Raw genomic sequence first — 7153 nt, 5'->3', positions numbered from 1 at the left:
TCTTCTAGTCTTTAGTCCCGTGCTCTTCTGGTTCACTTGTCATTTATTCTTGGTATTTGGAAATGTCAATATGATATGACTAATGCATGGTTTCAATATTCCTGTCCAGGACCTTTTAGATCTGATGACTCAAGTCTTTTTTTCATCTTTCTATTTTTGAACTTTGTTTCCCCTCTCTCCACTCAAATTCAGTTTTCTAGAACTCTGCTTACATGGATTGTATAGGACCCAGTGTGTGGTTAAAGGCCTTGGAGATGCCACTCATTATGTGGATCTCCCATGGCCATGCCTGTGCTTTCTGGCCTGAATCCACCCTGCCTATCCAGGGTTGGGCACCTGACCCCGACTTGACCAATCAACATCCTTCTCCAGGAATTTCCTTTTCAACTGAAACTAAGGGGACTGGGTTAGTTCTCCTGAGTAGTAACAGAAGAGAACTGTAAAGTTTTTGGCTTGTAACTGACTATTTTCTGTCATCAGGAACATCCCCAGTTGCAGTGAGAAAGAGGGAAACTGCAGGAAGAAAGGAAAACAGATGGTGGTATTTGAAAACTTGGTTCCTGGTGTTTCACTTTTAAGTCAGGAAGAGAGTCATTCATTTTAAATGACCAAATTGGCACCAAAGTGGAGGGACCAAGAGAAAGGAGGCAAGGAAACCAGTTGAGAAAATATGTTAATAGTTTCCATGAGAGGTGATTAGAGTCTTTTTTTTTTTGAGTCTTTAATTGTAGGGATGAGTTGAAAATATAACTAGGAGTTATAGTCAATAGACCTGTTCATAGATTAGATGTGAGAGTGGTGAGAAAGGGGAGGCTAACATGTGCTAACCTTTCCTGTTGTGTGCCCGACAGACACAAGGATGAAGTCGACACCATATGCAATAATGAAGTTGAGAGAAGGAAGCCAGATACAAAGAAGCACATACTGTATGATTCAGGTTATATAAGCACAGAGCTAGGCAAAACCAGTCTATGGTGTCTGAAACCACTTTGGCAAGATGGGCCGTGAAGTGGCTTTGGGGGCCCCTGGCGATGTTCTGCTTCTTGACCTAGGTGCTGGTTACACGTGAGTGTTCATTTTATGAAAAATGTATGATATGGACATGTTTCTATATGAATTTCATACTGCAACAAAAATGGTGAAAGCAAGGGTGAGGAGCTTTGGGGGTAAAATGGAGGATTACTATTTGAAATATTCTGAATTTGAGGTGTCTATAGAACAGTGGTTCTCAAAGCGTGGTTCCCAGGGCAACAGTAGCATCACTCAGGAACTTGCTAGGAGAGCAAATCTTTGGGCTTGATATCAGATGTATAGGAGTCAAAACTCCTGATGGCAGGGCCCAGAAATCTGTGTTTGAACAAGCTTCCAGGTGATGCTAACATACGCTAACACTTGAGAAAGGATATCTGGATGGATCTGTTAGGCATATAGCTAAACATGACTCTGAAGTTAAGTAGAAAAAGGTTTGGGCTAAAGGCACAGTTTTGCAATTGCATCATTTATTTATTTTTTAATTTTTATTTTATATTGGAGTATAGCTGATTAACAATGTTGTGTTAGTTTCAGGTATACAGCAGAGTGATTCAGTTGTACATATATATGTACGTTGCGATGGGTCTTAGTTGTGGCTTGCGGGATCTTCTAGTTGCGGCATGCGGGATCTAGTTCCCTGACCAGGGATCGAACCCAGGGCTCCTGCATTGTGAGCGCGGAGTCTTAACCACTGGACCACCAGGGAAGTCCCATATATGTATATTTTAAGAGATCTTTAAAGTCATGAGAAGAGATGAACCCCTTCAAGGACATTACATACAGAAAAAAAAAAAAAAAGACCCGTAGGAAACTGCAGCATTTCAGGGATAAATAGGAAAATTAAGAAAATGCTTGAACTGACAGCATACACACGCAAATATTACCCAGCTTTAAAGACATTGGAGATAAACATTCATATGGAAAGATTTTTGTGACGTATTTTAAGTGAAAGAAGACAGACAATAAAAGGGCACAAAACTTACGATCCCACTGGCATACATTGATTATCTTTGAAGTGTGCAATTAAGACTCTATTTTTATTTTCTTCATTTCACCTATCTGTTCTTTCTAGTTTTTCCTAATGTGAAGATGTCTTGCCTTTTGTAAATAAGGGAAAAAAACACAATAAAATTGTTTTCAAAAGATAAAAGATATCTTGTACACATGGAGCTAGATGAAACAGACGCGAAGAAAATGCAATTTTAAGACTAGAAAAGTCTATATGAACAGATGAAAATCACAATTCCAAAATTCCAAACTGTAATACAGGGAGAGAATTGGGTGCTCCAGAAAATTAAATTACATTAGAAGAGTTCAGTAAATTCTTTCCGAATGTGAAAGAAAAGAATAAGGAGCAGAACATAATGGGAGTAAAGAGAAGATATATAAAGTACAGGCCCAAGAGACAGTTGTGCCCCTGCTTCCATCGCTGTTTCTCCCACAATTTTCTTTTTTTTTTCTTTTTAACATCTTTATTGGAGTATAATTGCTTTACAATGGTGTGTTAGTTTCTGCTATATAAAAAAATGAATCAGCTGTACATATATCCCCATATCTCCTCACTCCTGCGTCTCCCTTCCACCCTCCCTATCCTGCCCCGCTAGGTGGTCACAAAGCACCGAGCTGATCTCCCTGAGCTATGTGGCTGCTTCTTACCAGCTCTCTATTTTACATTTGGTAGTGTATATATGTCTATGCCACTCTCTCACTCCATCCCAACTTACACTTCCCCCTCCCTGTGTCCTCAAGTCCATTCTCTACATCTGTATCTTTATTCCTGTCCTGCCCCTAGGTTCTTCAGAACCTTTTTTTTTTTAGATTCCATATATCTGTGTTAGCATACGGTATTTGTTTTTCTCTTTCTGACTTACTTCACTCCGTATGACAGACTCTAGGTCCATCCACCTCACTACAAATAACTCAGTTTCGTTTCTTTTTATGCCCGAGTAATATTCCATTGTATATATGTGTCACATCTTCTTTATCCATTCATCTGTCGGTGGACACTTAGGTTGCTTCCATGTTCTGACTATTGTAAATAGAGCTGCAATGAACATTGTGGTACATGTATCTTTATGAATTATGGTTTTCTCAGGGTATATGCCCGGTAGTGGGATTGCTGGGTCGTATGGTAGTTCTATTTGTAGTTTTTTAAGGAACCTCCATACTGTTCTGCATAGTGGCTCTACCAATTCACATTCCCACCAGCAGTGCAAGAGTGTTCCCTTTTCTCCACACCCTCTCCAGCATTTATTGTTTCTAGATTTTTTGATGATGGCCATTCTGACTGGTGTGAGATGATATCTCATTGTAGTTTTGATTTGCATTTCTCTAATGATTAGTGATGTTGAGCATCCTTTCATGTGCTTGTTGGCAATCTGTATATCTTCTTTGGAGAAATGTCTATTTAGGTCTTCTGCCCATTTTTGGATTGGGTTGTTTGTTTTTTCGATATTGAGCTGCATGAGCTGCTTGTAAATTTTGGAGATTAATCCTTTGTCTGTTGCTTCATTTGTAAATATTTTCACCCATTCTGAGGGTTGTCTTTTCATCTTGTTTATGTTTTCCTTTGCTGTGCAAAAGCTTCTAAGTTTCATTAGGGCCCATTTGTTTATTTTTGTTTTTATTTCCATTTCTCTAGGAGGTGGGTCAAAAAGGATCTTGCTGTGATTTATGTCATAGACTGTTCTGCCTATGTTTTCCTCTAAGAGTTTTATAGTGTGTGGTTTTACATTTAGGTCTCTAATCCATTTTGAGTTTATTTTTGTGTATGGTATTAGGAAGTGTTCTAATTTCATTCTTTTACATGTAGCTATCCAGTTTTCCCAGCACCACTTATTGAAGACACTGTCTTTTCTCCATTGTATATTCTTGCCTCCTTTATCAAAAATAAGGTGACCGTAGGTGCATAGGTTTATCTCTGGGCTTTCTATCCTGTTCCATTGATCTATATTTCTGTTTTTGTGCCAGTACCATACTGTCTTGATTACTGTAGCTTTGTAGTATAGTCTGAAGTCCAGGAGCCTGATTCCTCCAGCTCCGTTTTTCGTTCTCAAGATTGTTTTGGCTATTCAGGGTCTTCTGTATTTCCATGCAAATTGTGAAAATTTTTGTTCTAGTTCTGTGAAAAATGCCATTGGTAGTTTGATAGGAATTGCATTGAATCTGTAGATTGCTTTAGGTAGTATAGTCATTTTCACAATGTTGATTCTTCCAATCCAAGAACATGGTATATCTCTCCATCTGTCTGTATCATGTTTAATTTCTTTCATCAGTGTCTTATAGTTTTCTGCGTACAGGTCTTTTGCCTCCTTAGGTAGGTTTATTCCTGGGTATTTTGTTCTTTTTGTTGCAATGGTAAATGGGAGTGTTTCCTTAATTTCTCTTTCATATTTTTCATCATTAGTGTATAGGAATGCAAGAGATTTCTGTGCATTAATTTTGTATCCTGCCACTTTACCAAATTCATTGATTTGTTCTCGTAGTTTTCTGGTAGCATCTTTAGGATTCTCTATAGTATCATGTTATATGCAAACAGTGACAGCTTTACTTCTTCTTTTCTCATTTGGATTCCTTTTATTTCTTTTTCATCTCTGATTGCTGTGGCTAAAACTTCCAAAACTATGTTGAAAAATAGTGGTGAGAGTGGACAACCTTGTCTTGTTCCTGATCTTAGAGGAAATGGTTTCAGTTTTTCACCATTGAGAATGATGCTGGCTGTGGGTTTGTCATATATGGCCTTTATTATGTTGAAGTAAGTTCCCGCCTTGCCTACTTTCTGGAGGGTTTTTATCATAAATCGGTGTTGAACTTTGTCGAAAGCTTTTTCTACATCTACTGAGATGATCATATGGTTTTTCTCCTTCAATTTGTTAATATGGTGTATCACATTGATTGGTTTTCATATATTGAAGAATCGTTGCATTCCTGGGATAAACCCCACTTGATCATGGTGTGTGGTCCTTTTAATGTGCTTTTGAATTCTGTTTGCTATTATTTTGTTGAGAATTTTTGCATCTATGTTCATCAGTGATATTAGCCTTTAGTTTTCTTTCTTTGTGACATCTTTGACTGGATTTGGTATCAGGGTGATGGTGGCCTCGTAGAATGAGTTTGCGAGTGTTCTTCCCTCCGGTATATTTTGGAAGAGTTTGAGAAGGTTAGGTGTTAGCTCTTCTCTAAATGTTTGGTAGAATTCACCTGTGAAGCCATCTGGTCCTGGGCTTTTGTTTGTTGGAAGATTTTTAGTCATAGTCTCAATTTCAGTGCTGGTATCCCACAATTTTCTACACAGTAGCTAGAGCGATCTATTCATAGTATAAATCAGACCAGTTCACCACCTTCTTAAATCCCCTCAGAGGCTTTCCATTGCATTTCAGATGAAATACAACATTCTTGACTGGCTACAGAATGGTCCACCGTCCTCTCTAGCCGTCTTCTTTTTGTTTTGTTTTGTTTTTGTTTTTGTTTCTTGCGGTACGCGGGCCTCTCACCGCTGTGGCCTACTCCCGTTGCGGAGCATAGGCTCCAGACGCGCAGGCCCAGCAGCCATGGCCCACGGGCCCAGCCGCTCCGCGGCACGTGGGATCTTCCCGGACCGGGGCACGAACCCGCGTCCCCTGCATCGGCAGGCGGACTCCCAACCACTGCGCCACCAGGGAAGCCCTCGCTAGCCATCTTCTATCTTCATGCTCCCAACACTCCAGCTACACTGACCTTCTTTCTGTTCTTTTTGGACCAAGTTCTTTCTCATCTCTAGGCCTTTGAGAATGCTGCTGCCCTCACTAGAAATATTCTCATTTTCGTTATTCTTCAGGTCACAGCCTAAATCAAACATCCTCAGTGAAGCAGTCCTGCCATGCTGTACTTCTCCCTCATAGTATCCATCATAATACATAGATATAACTTATTTGTACATCTTCCAGTATAGTATAAACTTAGTGAGGGCAGGGTCCACGTCTAATTTATTCACCTCTGTTAGGCTGTGCGTATCAGGGTCTCTAGCACCCAGTAGGTGCTCAATAAATAATTGTTAATGAATGATGGTTGCAGGTGTTCTCTCATTGGTGTGTTTTCATGGCCGTTTAAAAGAGAAGTTTGAAAATGGATTCCCCTGCATCTATGCTTATGCCACCATCTTACACAGATGTTGGCAGATGTGAGTCTTTAATTGCAGCTCTTCCTATTATATAAACTAATTTCTAGATGTAAGCTAACTAAATCTTAGAAGCTGTGTTGTCTATTTGGAGTTTCCTTGTGTGGTGTTCGGATGGCCTGGAAGAATGAAAATGGCATCAAAATCTGCCTAGTATAATCTCAGTGAGTAGTTTATGCATCAATAGACTCTAGTTCAATAAATGGCAGGGGCTACCTTTTAATTATGTTGTTTTCATTCTGTCATCTAAAACAGTGCTGCACAAATTGTAGGGGTCTTATACATGCTTATTGATTTAATCATAAGTCAACAGACCTGTTTCTTGCAGAATGATAGCTTAGCATTTCTTAATTTTTAGTGATCATTTCCTACTGCCAAATGGACCTCCCTTTCCTACCAAAGTGATTAACTCCTGAAATAGTAAGAGCTAACTCCTTGTTGAAAACAATAATTGAAATCATGATGTTTCAAAATGTCTCTAGCAATGTTATGTGTTTAGTTTCTCTTATTCTCATAATATTTGTGTTAGTTATCTATTGCTGCATACCGAATTACCCCCAAATTTAGCAGCTTAAAACAACAAACTTGGGGGCTTCCCTGGTGGCGCAGTGGTTGAGAGTCTGCCTGCCTATGCAGGGGACACGAGTTCGTGCCCCAGTCCGGGAGGATCCCACAGGCCACTGCGCGTCTGGAGCCTGTGCTCTGCAACAGGAGAGGCCACAACAGTGAGAGGCCCGCGTACTGCAAAAACAAAAAACAAACTTGTACCATATCACAGTTTCTGTAGGTCAGTAATCCAGAACAGGTCAGCTAGTCCCTCTGGCTCAGAGTCTTCTGAGACTTCACTTAGGGAAGATCCTCTTCCAAGTTCACTCGTGGCTATTGACAGACCTCAGATCCTCCTTGGCTGTTGGCTAGAGGCATCGCTTCCTTGCCATTGGCACCCCCGTTCCTCTTCCCCCTCTG

General features: G+C 40.0%; 1 non-coding gene across 1 annotated transcript; it reads right to left on the bottom strand.

Moving 5' to 3' along the window:
• Positions 1-1665: 1665 nt before the first annotated feature.
• Positions 1666-1738, bottom strand: TRNAV-CAC (transfer RNA valine (anticodon CAC)). The gene has a single exon. It is a non-coding gene; the product is annotated as a tRNA-Val (tRNA).
• Between the last annotated feature and the right edge of the window lie 5415 nt (positions 1739-7153).

The sequence above is a fragment of the Orcinus orca genome, chromosome 9 (assembly GCF_937001465.1).
Source record: "Orcinus orca chromosome 9, mOrcOrc1.1, whole genome shotgun sequence".
Classification (NCBI taxonomy): Eukaryota; Metazoa; Chordata; class Mammalia; order Artiodactyla; family Delphinidae; genus Orcinus; species Orcinus orca.
The sequence above is the reverse complement of the archived record's forward strand: the minus strand, read 5'-3'. Positions and strand labels throughout refer to the sequence as shown.